Source organism: Aotus nancymaae, unplaced genomic scaffold (assembly GCF_030222135.1).
Source record: "Aotus nancymaae isolate 86718 unplaced genomic scaffold, 86718_ANA_hifiasm-v0.15.2.pri h1tg000083l, whole genome shotgun sequence".
Lineage (NCBI taxonomy): Eukaryota > Metazoa > Chordata > Mammalia > Primates > Aotidae > Aotus > Aotus nancymaae.
In genome coordinates this window covers 3,163,883-3,177,690 of record NW_026988498.1, presented here as the reverse complement: position 1 = coordinate 3,177,690, position 13,808 = coordinate 3,163,883, and the positions used below count along the sequence as shown (strand labels likewise).

The window sequence follows — 13,808 nt, the reverse complement described above, 5'->3', positions numbered from 1 at the left end:
TTAGTTTGATGCCAACCAAATCTTATTAGGTCTTAATTTCTGATAAGGATAACTCAGGGCTATCTGGCCAGTGCTAGGGTTCTAAACTTTCAAGGAGGATTTCTGGAGGATGAAAACAGTTTTTGGTGCCTTCACAGTTAAGAAAATTAGTGTTTTGAGAAGGAAGCTGCATCCTTCCCACTTCGTATGGTGAACTTGGACACAGAAGGCAGAGTCACAGAGCTCATAGAACGCAATTCTAAAAAACTCATGCAAGGAGTAGGGTTTGGGGAGAGGAGGGAAATGTCACCACTACTCCTACATACACTGTCAGAGGAAAGATGTAAGTACTATTTACCTGGCACCTGTTACTGACTGGGAACTGTACCAGCCACTCTAAATAGGTGACTGTTTTAAAATGTAGTTTTTAAAACAGTGAGGTACGGTGAGGCACGGGTCAGAAGATGACTGCCATTGGAAAGATGGTTTGTCGATCACAGTTCACAGGAGGAGGAGCATGTCACACCATGGGAGCCCACATGGGGAGTCACCAGGGTCCATCAAGAGGCAAAGGGAGTGAGGAGACAACACAGTCACAGCCTCTTGTGTGGTTTCTGTGGAAAGGATGGGTGAACCAGGGTGAGCAGGCTTAGGATCTGCTGGTGTGAATAATGTCAGCAGGCTCTGGGGCATGGGGGTGGCCCCTAGTTGCTACCTGGACCTGGGGTGATTAGGGCAGGGGAGGTGGCCCTGAATGTGAGTGTTCCATAAAGAGATGGTTGGGGAAAGGGCTCTGGATGGTTGGTTCTCATGTAAAAGGTGCATTCACAGGGGAGTGATTTGCTTTTCCTAGGAGCTAACTCCAAGAGGGGCAGGCCCTTCCAGAGCAGAAAGGCCTCAGATGTCAAGGCATCAGAAATACAGATGATAAAGAGGCATGATCAATACACTTATTTTATTCAAAAGCATGAAGATTTGAACAAAATAGTCATCCACGTGTCTGCCGCAAAGAATTATTTGCATCCATAAAGGAGAAGACAAATGCAATCCTGTGGAATGGGCAGAGTGCAGGAGAAAAGGGAAAATAAAGGCTCAGCTCGCACCTCTCATTCAGGCCATGGAACCACTACACAGGAAAATAAACGAAATTAAGCAGACTAGAAAACCGACAGGAGATAAGACAGTCTCCTCCCCATACCACACAGTGCACTTTCGTAAAGCCTCACAGCTGCACAAGAAAGCCTTTGTGAAGTGTTGCCCAAAACACCTCCTCTGTCTATATTTCAGCAAAGGGCAGAAAGCTCTGTACTGTGTCTCCTAAAACCTTTGGGGAGCTTAAGTCTAGGAACTTTTTCTCTTAACTTTCAGGAAACTCCTGGACAAAGCTTAGGAGAATGTGGATGATGGGGATGAGGGCAAGTTTTTTTTTTTTTTTTTTTTTTGACCTTTTATTTTAGGTTCAGGGATCCATGTGCAGGTTTGTTACATAGGTAAAGTCGTGTCACAGGAGCTGGTTGTACAGATTATTTCATCACCAAGATATTAAGCCCAATACCCTATAGTTATGTTTTCTGCTCCTCTCCCTCCTCCATCCTCAACAGACCCCACTGCCTGCTGTTTCCCCTCTTTGTGTTCACGAGTTCTCATCATTTTACTCCCGCTTATAAGTGAGAACATGCGGTATTGGCTTTGTGTTCCTGTATTCATTTGTTAAGTATAATGGCCTCCAGCTCCATCTATGTTCCCGCCAAAGACATCTTGTTCTGATGGTTTTAACTGTAAACACTGTGCATTTCCTTTGGGTGACATTGGCTTCTTAAGATGAAATTGACTCATGTTAACCTCAAAGGACTTTCTAAAATGCAAACATGCTTTTTCACTCCAACTGAAGAAAAGGCGTCGGTGCCCTAGCCTGCTTCACCAAACTCCCGCTTTGAAAAACCCTCCCGTATTTGTGATCCATTCCAATGGGAATGTTTTAGAGGAGTGGACAAACCCCCACCCACGTGGGTGACTCTTACTCCCACGCTAACTGCAGAACTGCCGGGATGGACACACCCAAATCTGGTATTGAAAGTAGTTTGTGCTAAAGTTTGATTCTGATCTGAGTTTCTGGTAGGAAATAGCTACATAACAACGTGTAGTGTGTGCATATTTAGAGTTGGAGGAAAAGAGCAAAGTGTAGTTTCTGCAGTTGGCAACACTCAGGAGCGATAATTGGGCTGGTGTCAGATGGCACCTGTGCAGGGGCCTCCCGTACCACGGCCAGACGCACTCCCCAGAACCCCGCACGGCACGCGAGGGCGAGGTTTGGCTTGGAGCATGGAAACAAATCAGAGGTCACCATTTTAGTCTCTCTTTTTTAATAGCGATCCAGGGCAACTTTTGTTGGGCATTTAACATCATAATAGCTGCCTGTTACGGACTACCTTTGGGAATATTTTAAGTTTTGTTTTTTTTTGTTTTTTTTTTTTTTTGAGACGGAGTTTTGCTCTCGTTACCCAGGCTGGAGTGCAATGGCACGATCTCAGCTCACCGCAACCTCCGCCTCCTGGGTTCAGGAAATTCTCCTGCCTCAGCCTCCTGAGTAGCTGGGATTACAGGCACGCGCCACCATGCCCAGTTAATTTTTTTTGTATTAGTAGAGATGGGGGGGAGTATTAAAGTTTTAAAACGCCAACTTTCCAGCAAATTTTATTTAAATTTTTTTCTAAATATAAAAGGAATATGATAATGAGAATAAAAATTAATTTGGAAGAAAATTACATTACATTCAAAAATTTAGAAAAGCTTAAAGCAATATTTCCATCATTCAGAGAAAATTCCTGTAATGTGGTATTATCTTCTTTAGCATTTTTCCTATTCCTTGCTCTTTCTCTTCTCTCTCTTTGGATGATATTACATCTATAATTTTGAACCATACTTTTCAGCATTTAGCTTTACATCAAAAATAGTTTCCTATGTGCTAGAAAAAATCATGACAGCATTATTTTAAACGGCTGTAAATAATATTCTGTCATATGGTGTGCTCTAATTTATTTAGCCATCCTCTCACATTGTATTTTTAATTTCTTATTAATTTAAAATGATGATGCAATGAATATTTTTGTACATAAATATTCCTGTGCACTTATAGGGCAAAATATTTTTAAAGATTTTCTTGTCCTTCAAATTATCCAATGTTCCTCCCCTTTTTCTGCCAACATCACAAAAAGAAGATTTCATCACAGAGGAAGATCAAAACAAGAAAGAGAGAGAGAGGAAAGAGAGAGAGAGAAAAGAGAGAGAGAGAAAGAGAGAGGAGAGAGAGTGCCAAAGTCTTACTTTTTGAGTTCTAAAACTCATGACGGAGACATAACCCTGAAAATCTACATTTTTGGTTTACAGGAGCAGACATTTTTAACAAACAGAAAAATATTTGTTTTTGTTTTGCATTCAAAGAGTTAAACCTTAAAGAAATTGAGGCAAAGACTTCATGCTATAAATAAAAGATTGGAAGCAAGCGTTTTTAATCTGGTGTTTGTAAACAAAGCAAAATTTCAATATACTTTGTTTCCCATTATATTCCTATGTATTTTATTTTATGCATCTAAAGCATTTTTCTGAAAAGAAACACAGGGCTCATTAGACCACTGAAGTGGCCCATGACACAAAAACAGTTAAGTGTCCCAGGTTAGTGACGGGCAGATGACATCCCCTTCAAAACTAGCTAGAGGTCACTGGGGCTGCAGGAGGTATCAGACCAGCATACAGGCAGGTACCAGTGATGTGTCTTTGAGGGAGAAGCTTCCTCCGTGTGTGTCTGTGTGTGTGTTGGGAGCCCTAAAAATAGCGAAATGTGTATTTCACATGGCAGCATGGAGTCCTGGCACTTCGGGGCCTTATGACTGCACCAGAATCTCCCCCTGCCTCAAGGAGACATAAGGTGGCTGAGAGAGAATTGAGCTGGCAGGGACAGAGGACCACTCCACGCAGGGCAGCAGGAGGCCACCGCACAAGACGTGACAGACTATTCACCTGGTGCCCAGGAGAGGAGCTGTTCCAGCTCAGCTGTTGCCACCACGAAGGATGAGGACCCAACTGGACAGAACAAGTCCAAGTCAGCCAGGAGGATGCTGTCATCAGGGAACAGGGCGAAGAGGGACATGGAGGCTATGCCTGGACCACGTCCAAGCCCCTGTCCTCTCCCTCTCTTTCTCTAGCTCTGAAATGTGTTACCAGGGGTTAGGAGAGACTCTGAGATCCATGAGTGTTGATCCAAAATCACTGAAAAGCAGAAGTGACAGATTTTAACTGAAACTGACTGGATCTTATTTTTTAATTCCAGGAGGTATGAGAACTTGAAATCAACATTTAGTCACAGAAAAATAGAAGGTCTTTTTTTGTACCCTTCAATTTCATGATCTGTGAAAATATCGCATACTCAGTAAGTTTCTTTAGATGTTAAATCTCTGAGTCTAATAATAAAAATTTTATTAAGGCTCTTCATATATACTTTTAATTATTTTTCAGAAAAGCTCTACTAATTATTCTCCCAAGCCACAAGCTCACTAGTACTGAGTATTATAATAGTTTAAATATTTCCCAATTTGATTTTTAAAAGCACAGTTAATTGGTATCCTATTTTACTATGATTTGGAGTCATTGTATTCTTCTGTGAAATATGCATTCAAGACCATTGCTCATTTTACTTTGTGGGTGTTAGTTCTTTTATTGGATTTGGTTGATCTTGCCTACATTCCTCCGCACCTCCACTGGCCTTTTTCTTCCTCTTTTTTCTTTCCCTCTCCCTCTCCCTGCCCTTCCCCTTCCCCTTCTCCTTTCTTCTTATAAATAGTTACTTTGTTCTGTCCAGGTTGGCAAGCCATATATTCAACCAGCTTAAGAAACAAAGAACCTCCAGTTTCCCTGGACATCACTTCTTAGGAGAGGAGGAGAGATTGTAAAGCAACAGTAACAACAAACTTCTCAGCTAAGAAGTCTCAAAGTTTCCACTTTCTACAAGACCATTTGTGCTTTAGAAGGAAAGACTGGATCATGTAGAAATGATTGCTGGTCACCTATTCAGTGTCCACCAATATTCTTCCGTATTACCGAAAGCCTGCTTCTACTTGGAGCATCAATGCACTTCATTTTCCAGCTTTTGTTGCAGCCAGGCACAGCCATGTAACCAGTTCTAGCCATCAGGATGTGAGCAGCCCCTCTGGCAGGGCTGTCTCATCGGAGATGGCAGCATGAAACTGCCATAGTCATCACGGACTGCTTTGATTTGGGCTTCTTTGATGTGAAGATAAACTTGTGTGTATTAAAGCACTGTTACTTTGAGTTTCTGTACAGTTAGCTGAAACCCGTCCTAATAGAGAGACCCAAAGAGTTCATGCACTCTGTTCCTAACCAAGAAAAATCATTAAGGCAGAATGGAAGGGTCTTCAGAGGAGCATAGTGGTGGCTGTTCTAATGGTTTTCGAAAAGGCAACGCAAGAAGGAAATCTCATCAAATTCTTGATAGCACAGTGCTTTGCTTTTGGTATAGTCAGGGCTCTGACAGAGAGTACTTAGGCTTTTAAATTAAGTGCCTATCAGCTTAAACATTTGTGGATATTTCTATATTAAATATGTGAACAATGACCTTAGCAAAGAATTCCAATTTTATTGCCAGTGCCGGACGTAGAAAGCAAAGAGGACGTCCTTCAGGGAAGTGACTGGGCGAGTGTCACGTGGCTCCCCTGTCACTGGCCCAGTTCATCTCCCAACCTATCAATCGTTTTTCATTCTTCCCAAGTGTTAGATGCCTAAAAAGCAAAGTCCAAATGCGACAAGCCTGCTTCAGACCTCTGCACAACACAGCCTTTGTCTGAACATTCTAGCCTCCCTTCCTTCGGCAGCTCATACACAAGCTTAGGACACATTTGACGCCTCAGTGTAAGATAGTTTCAAGTTTCTTTACTGTTGCTTCTACTGTCCTTTTAACGTGTCATACTCCTATCTCAAGCATCTGTCCATTCATACATATGTACATCTAACCAATATTTATTGAATATTTGTTATGCATCAGGCAGGCATTAGGATGGGTGTTAGGGTTATCCCAAACAAAGCAGTTACGGTTCTAATCCCTAAACAAAATTCCACTTACCAGCCATGCCTCCAAAGACTTAGCTCAAGTCTCCCCATCCCCCTTGAAGACTTCCTTTCTCTCTGCTCTTATTCCTCATGATTTGCTTGGCCATTTTTTGGCTCATTGCATTTTCATATATATCTTGTAATCACCTGGGTCAATTTACAAATACACACACATGCAATCTCCTGGGATGGTATGAGGCTAGGAATACATGTAGGAAGAGTTGGCACATTTACAGTGTGAGTCTTCTAACTGATGAATGTCCTAGATCTACTTATTTACCACATCTACTTAATTAGATCTCCCTTGATTTCTCTCAAGGATGCTTTGTGGTTTTAGAATACAAATGTCACACATCTCTTTAAAATTTCTTTTTAAGTATTTAATGTTCTTCGATGCTGTTGCAAATCCTGTAATTGCAAGATTTCATTATTTTCTGTGTTGCAGGTCTACATATATAGAGTTGATTTTTTATACTAACCTTATATCCAGAGACTGTGTAAATAGATGTCGAATTTAAGTTGTTTGTAGATTTTTTTAATTTTTCTTCATATAGAATCAGTCCATCTGTGCCTGATAATTTATTTCTTCCTTTCCAATGATTCTGCCCTTTGTATGCTAGCTTGCATTACTGCCCTGGCCGGGCCTTCCAGGACGATGTGGGCTAGAAGCGGTAAACAGAAGGTATCCTTACTTCTCTCCACAGGAATGGGATCCAGAGATCCGGGAAAAGTGAATGTGAAGGTCATCTCTCATCATGTTACTGCTAGAAGTAATTCTTCTGATCCGATAGGCAGGCAAGTTTCCTCTCTCAAAATACCATGGACACCTTGTCTAATATTGACATTTTTTCCAGCTAGAGGAAGGCTGTTCCTTAATGAAACATAGGCAAGTGGCTGGAACATTTCTACCCAAAGAAGAATGTCACGCCTTTACACAGCTGTGGCCTGTGTGGGCCGCACTCTAGCAGCAATGTCACTCTGTATACTGTCGCACTTCTTGCTTTTATTTGTCCTGGCTTATCTAATCCTATGTTGGGTCCCTACCCAAGTGTAAAGTGGTTCTTTTTGGAATGTGTTAACTCTGCTATGACATCTTCAGCATTTCTTAAAAGGTACAGAAGGATCCAGATGGTGGCTTCTGGACAAGGCACAGAAATTAGGTCCTCACTTATGCAGCCCTTGACATCCCGACGTCAGCAAGCATCTTTCCATCTCTGCAAACACAGCTTCGGACCTGGAACCAGTTGGAGACCCAGGAGTGGCCACCCATCTGGGACTTGATGTGGAAAAATGCTCAAAAAGTATCAGGCTGTGAACTGGGCACTTTTAGTGAGGACAGAAGGCAAAGGAAAAAGAAGGAGAAGCTGCGAAGCGCCTGTTGATGTTTTGCTGGGCCAGGAAGAGGTATGTGTTCACCTACCTTCCAGGGCCTAAATTCTGCTGCTTCTTCCCCTATTCCATCTTGTGTCAATTTCCTTCCCAGAAAAAAAAAAGACTGACATGAAAAATAATTCATATTCATAGAGTCAACTCCGATGAAAATAATCCCTAGGGCTTTAATGTACTGCATCACGAATTAAAATGCTCTGGATGCTCAGAGTTTGGGCTGGTGTCTCTCCTGGGAGGCCATTAACGGTTTATGCATATTAGGTTATTTTCCAAATTCTGCTCTTTTGCTCTGGAAAACGAATTTTAAAATCCAGCTGAGATGCATCTGGAAGCCTTTAAACGCTGGGAAAGATTCTTATCTGGATGGGATGGTTTAAGTGTGATGCTGCTTGAACTTGGGGCCAAGAGCCGCAAGTTCTTCCCAGGCCATTTCCAAGACTTGAATTTTATAATACTATGACTATCTAACCAACAATCCCCTCAGGGATAGATTTCAAAATTGGACATTATGTGAAAAAAAAAAATCAATTAATTTTTTTTTTTTTTTTTTTTTTTGATGTAGTAGAAAGGCCCTGAGCTGGGATTTTTAAAATACGGCTTCTTGTTTCAGCTCTGCTCCTAATTAGATGAATGACTTGGGAGTCACTTAACCTTCATGGACCTCAGTTTCATTGTCTGCAAATGAGTATTTGCTTGATAATACCCAATGTCTCTTTGAATTGCCTCTCCCAATAAAGGTGTTAATTATTTATTTTCCATCTGTCCACTTTCCTCTATATTCCCGTGTCATTTCCTGGTCCTCATTCCAATTAATGCCTGATTCTGGCTTCTCCTCTCAAGAGCTATGCGACTTTAGGCAAGTTACTTAACCTTCCTGTGCTCCAAAAAACAGTCTTCATATTGCCTGCCCCATAGAGCACTGTGAGGACTAAATGATTAATGCACGTAAATTGCTTGGTTCAATAATAAGTACATACATGCTAGCCTCTATTCATTATCTTCCGTAGACTGGTTTCACTTACTCAAGAGTATAGCTGATGCACTTTATTCCTGGATAACAAGGTTAGAGTTGAAGTCATTATTATCCATGAGCAGCCTCCATTTATTGAAGAAAAGTAAACCTATTAGATTATCGACTCTTTTTCTGTTGCCTAGTCTCAAGTCATTGATTCAGGAGCTCCTCAGAGTAACACGAACTTGAATATATCTCTCCATCTAGAACTCTGTCTCCACCCTCGTGTGAAAACACAGAATGAATTGTGAAGGTCTGATCCAATTCAGAGTCCTTAAAAGCAAGATCTAAGCACAGGCTTGTCTTGGGCTCTCTCAAGTCTGCAGTACAGGTTGGAAAGATCATCATTCAAATATAGGAAAAACATGTAGATTCCAAGTGAAAAACTAGTATCACTGAGTAACAGGTGTTAGGAAAAAGATTAAATTGTTTAGGATGGTATAATTATACACTGCATACTGTAAAATGCTCAGCTCATAAGTGCACATGGTATCAGTGTTAACAACTGTGTACACTACCTGCCCGATGCCCCGGTTGAAATGCAGCATCAGCCCTAGGAATTTCCTTGTACCTCTGTCTATCAAGGGGCCTCCTACAGCAGCAGTAACTGTAATGTTGCTTCCTATCCCCATAGATTAGTTTTGCCTGTTCTTGAACCTCCTATAAATGTACTATTTGTGTCCGGCTTTTTTTACTCAGCCTAATGTATATGAGATTCATCCCTGCTGCTGTATGTACCCACTCATTCATTTTTAGCACTAAGGAGTTAGTATTCCATTGTCTGACTGTATTGTTAATTTGTTTATTCCTTTTGCTGTGCATGGATCTTTGGGCTATTTTCCTTTTATGCTATTATGAATAAACCTGCCAAGAACGTAGAGAATGACCGCAACAATGAAGTGATTTTTTTTTCCTGAACTTTTAAAGTTTTCTGCCATGCGATTATATTTTCTTAAAAAATGGAGGATTTAAAATGTATCTCAAGGTCTGTTCAAGTCTTCCCTCTTTCATAAAGAATTCAGCTCCTCCCCCTAAGACCCCCAGGCCTCTTTTCTGAAAGGCTTTTGCACGCGCCCACGCACAAATGCAAGCGTTTCGCACACTGCCATCGTGTGGCTTGCTTTCGGATTCTGTATTCGTATTTGTATTTGTTTCTTGTGAAATGAGGCTTATCTCCTTATTAGGTGACATGACGTCTTAAGTTTATTACTTCTCAATGCAAAACTTTGTGCATCTAGACATATTCGGCAAGTTTGTTTCTGATGATTGTCTTTACTTTGGTCTTCGCCATTGACATGGGAAGTCATCAGTGTGGTAGAAAGATGAAACAAGGACCTGGAGATTAGATGAACTGCTCCAATCAGAGCCTTCGCACAATGCCCCATCTGGTAGTTCCAGGGCCCCATACTCAGGTGAAGGGAAGTGCATTGATTTGGAATTTCTGTTATGTGCCCTTTCCTTCCCAGCTAAGAGAACAGGCCTGCTGAAATTGGCTTCACTCTAAATATCCTTAAGTATTTCCCTTTGTGCCCCAGAGCATGCTATTTGCAGAATGTCTGTAAAATCCCCATTCAGACAATGTTCTCTCAGTAGGATGTAAGTGGAAACTTAGCTCTGATCGTATTCATTGTCACAGCACAGATGAGGGCTTCTAGTCTTTAGGTGTGTGGTGTATGTGTGTGTACTTGCTTGTGTGTGATGTGTATGTGTGTGCGCACATGCTTGTGTGTGTGTGCTGTATATCTGTGTGATGTGCGGTGGAGTGTGTATATGCGCATCTATATGTGTGTGGCATGTGGCGTGTGTGGTATTTAAATATGTGTAAGTATGTGTGTGTGGTGTATTTTGTATGCATATCTGTGTGTGGGTGATGAATGTATATGTGCGTGTATGTAGTATAATTACAGTATATTTTTGTGTGCATGCTGCTTCTATGTATATGTGCACATGTGGTACATGTATTTTTGTGTGCATATGTATGTATGTGATGTATGTGTGGTATGTGTATTTTTGTGTGCATGTGTGCATTTAGGCATGTGTGTGCCTGCAGATCTGTGTGTGCATATGTGTATATCTATGAGTGTGTGTGTGTGCATGTGTGGTGTTATTGTCTATGTGTGTAGTGTGCACTTGTGTAGACATGCATTCACATACACACCTGCACACATCTTTCTTCAGTTCTAAAAGGAATGATGAAAAAACAGAATTGCTCGGATTGAAAATATCATAGAAATAAATGAGTAAGTTGTTTAGCTTTTTGATGATAAAATATCAGCTCTGGCTGCTGAGTAGTTAGAACTGGGTGGGAGGGCAATTCCTTAGAGAATGTTATGTGTTCTCTAATCCCCACAGAATGGCCATGTTCCCAGTCTTCCATCCTACCTTTCCTACCAGTCTTCCCTTCATAGTTGCTGCCTTAGATGGCCTGAGCTTATATATTAAGATATTTTCTTTTACATTTGTTCTTCATTCACATATTTTGTTTTAGTGAAAGCATGCAGAAGAAAAGCTAAAAGTACTTTAAAAGCAAATATTTAGTGAGTCTTTAGTTAATGGTAATAAATAGCTCTATAGAAAAGAAACATTATTTTCACTTATTAATCATTAGAGTGCTTAATTTAAATGTTTCAAATCAGAAAAGGTTCTTATAAATTTATTCAAATGTTAAGTAAAGCTGGGCACAGCAGCTCATGCCTGTAATCCCAGTACTGTAGGAAGCCAAGATGGGTGGATAACTTGAGGCCAGGAGTTCAAGCCCAACCTGGCCAACATGGTGAAACCCCATCTCTACAAAAATACAAAGATTAGCTGAGCGTGGTGGTGCATGCCTATAGTTCCAGCTACTCAGTAGGCTGAGGCATGATCCCGGGAGGCAGAGGTTGCAGTGAGCCGAGATGGGGTCACTGCACTCCAGCCTGGGCAACAGAGCAAGACGCTATCTCAAAAAAATAAAAAATTTAAGTAAGCATAAAACTAAAATTGGAATTTTATTCTTGATTTGTATTATATATGGTAATGTAGTTTTACTGAATATCAACTAACAGTAAATTTAAAATAATGTTTATATATTTTATTATCATGAAATATTACCTTTTATTGTAGAAAATTAGAAAATAAAGATTAGCAGAAAGAAAAATACTTATCAACTCTAGAGCATTTTTGTAGTAAATATGGCACATAATAGATATGTGTATACTTTTACAAATATATATAGAAACAGATATAGAAAGGTAAATACTAATATATATGGGTATATGTGTACATGTGTAGGTATATATATGTATATCTGTATATATTTATAAATATATATACAAAATAAAATAAACTGATCATACACTTATTATTTTCACTTTTGATAGGTTATAAGCATATTTACATATCGATAAACACTCACCTACAGGGTCACTGATAATGTGAATGGAATTTCATTCTAACAGTGCTGTCTACACATGCAATTCTCTTGGTGACATTTTCTAGGTTGCTTCCAGTTTTTAATCACAAAAAGCCCATTGTGAAATTTTGCTTCTAGATAAGATGAAATAAGAAAAGCCAGGTTTACCCTCCAAACTAAAAAACTAGACAAAATACAAATCAATGATTTTTGAGACATTGGACATTAGTCATTAAAGAAAACGGATGAGAACAAACAAAGCTAAGCCCCAGCTTGTAGTCTTGAAGGGATTCGAGACCACAGTGAGGAAGAAGAAACTCCAACAGAGCCTGGCAGACTCCCTGAGTTGTTAAGGATGATACCTGGGGAGATCCGAGTGCTGTGAGTTCACAGCACAGAACACGGGAAGGAGAGAGCTGCATAAAAGAAGATCACGGACATCTGCAGGCTATCTTCCTCAAGTGTTTGGCAGACTGCTGATCAGAACATGCATGTGAGGAAACTACCTGAGTCTGTCTTTCTCTGGAAGAAAGAACCACATGAAAAGACAGAGGAAATGTAGCTAGAGCTCCCAGGAGCCTGGGAATAATATCCGTTTCCTCCAGCCAGACTGGAAAATTTCCTAATTCACAGGGCACTGGGTAGAGTGCTTAGGAGGGTCTTTCCCTGGTCATAGGGAACCATTAGCCCTAGACCGGGTTTATCAAGTGTAACTAGAGGGGTGTTTAGGGTTAAAAAAAAACTATTTCCAAATGACTTAGCTGCCTCCCAGAAGAAAGCTCAAGAATTTTCATGGAAACATAAAAATACCCAGTGTTCTAAACCAGGTAAAGTTACAAGGTCTTGCATCTAATCAAAAATTGCCAGACAGGTAAAGAAGCAAGAAAAACGTATTGCAATGAACAACATTATCACTGACATTTTTGGGGACTCTTTAAATCCGTCCACTCACAACTGGCCTAGCAGAAGACGGACACCTGCCCCAGAGCAGCCAGTTGCCTAAGTCCACTCACCTGACGTTTTACAATGAGCAGAACCAATCGGCTACCTTTTTTCTTAATTTAAACTAAGGAGCAGAAAAAAGTTAGCAGTCAGTGGATAACTGAGCTGAAAGGCCATATAAAGTTATATGTGGGGTGTCATTATTCCTCTAGGTACACATTGCAATTATGAAGAGCAGAGACTCAGAGCAAAAATGGAGCAGATCTATGCCCTACAGATCTACAGGACGAACAAGGTCAGCAGCGGGGAAAGGGTAGTAAGAGAGACGATTGCACTCAAGATGTGGCAGCTCTTCAGATTCTGAATCCTGGTTATTCAGCTTTTTCTGAATTGCCCTGAGTTCTCCACCCTTACATCAGTGATTCTTACTTGGGAGTGGTTCGGGTTTCCCACTCATCCCAGGAGACATCTGGCAAAATCTGAAGGTATTTTGGGTTGTCACAGCTAGTGAGAGGCTGCTCCTGGCATCTACTGGATTAAATCCAGAGACATTGATAAGCACCCCACAACATGCAGGACAGCCCCTACAACACAGAATTACCTGTCCCCAGATGTCAGCAGGCCAGCTTTGAGAAACACTGCCTTATGTTAACCTCTTTTTGAACCGAGTTACTTTGCATGGCTTTCTCTCTTGCATAAAATGCTTCTGTAAAACACCACTGTAGCTAAGGCTTTGTTCACATCCTTATTTATTTCCTCGGGTTAAATTTCTAGAACTAGACTTGTAGGGTGGAGGTAGGGTTAAAGAGCATGCATTATTTTAAAAGTTCAGATGGACATGGCCAATAAATGTAGCATCCTTTCACAGTTTACTCATGTGTACTGAAGTCCAAGGCCAGGCCAGGCTTTATCTGTTAGGAGAACAGCTCATCAGCCTTAGCACACATCTTTGTCTCCCATCCCTAACCTTCTCCT

General features: G+C 40.8%; 1 long non-coding RNA gene across 1 annotated transcript in view; it reads right to left on the bottom strand.

Annotated features, from left to right (window-relative positions):
• Nucleotides 1–13,808, bottom strand: part of LOC135271582 (uncharacterized) — a 67,847-nt gene that overhangs the window by 53,352 nt on the left and 687 nt on the right. The gene's annotated exons all lie outside the window — the stretch shown is intronic.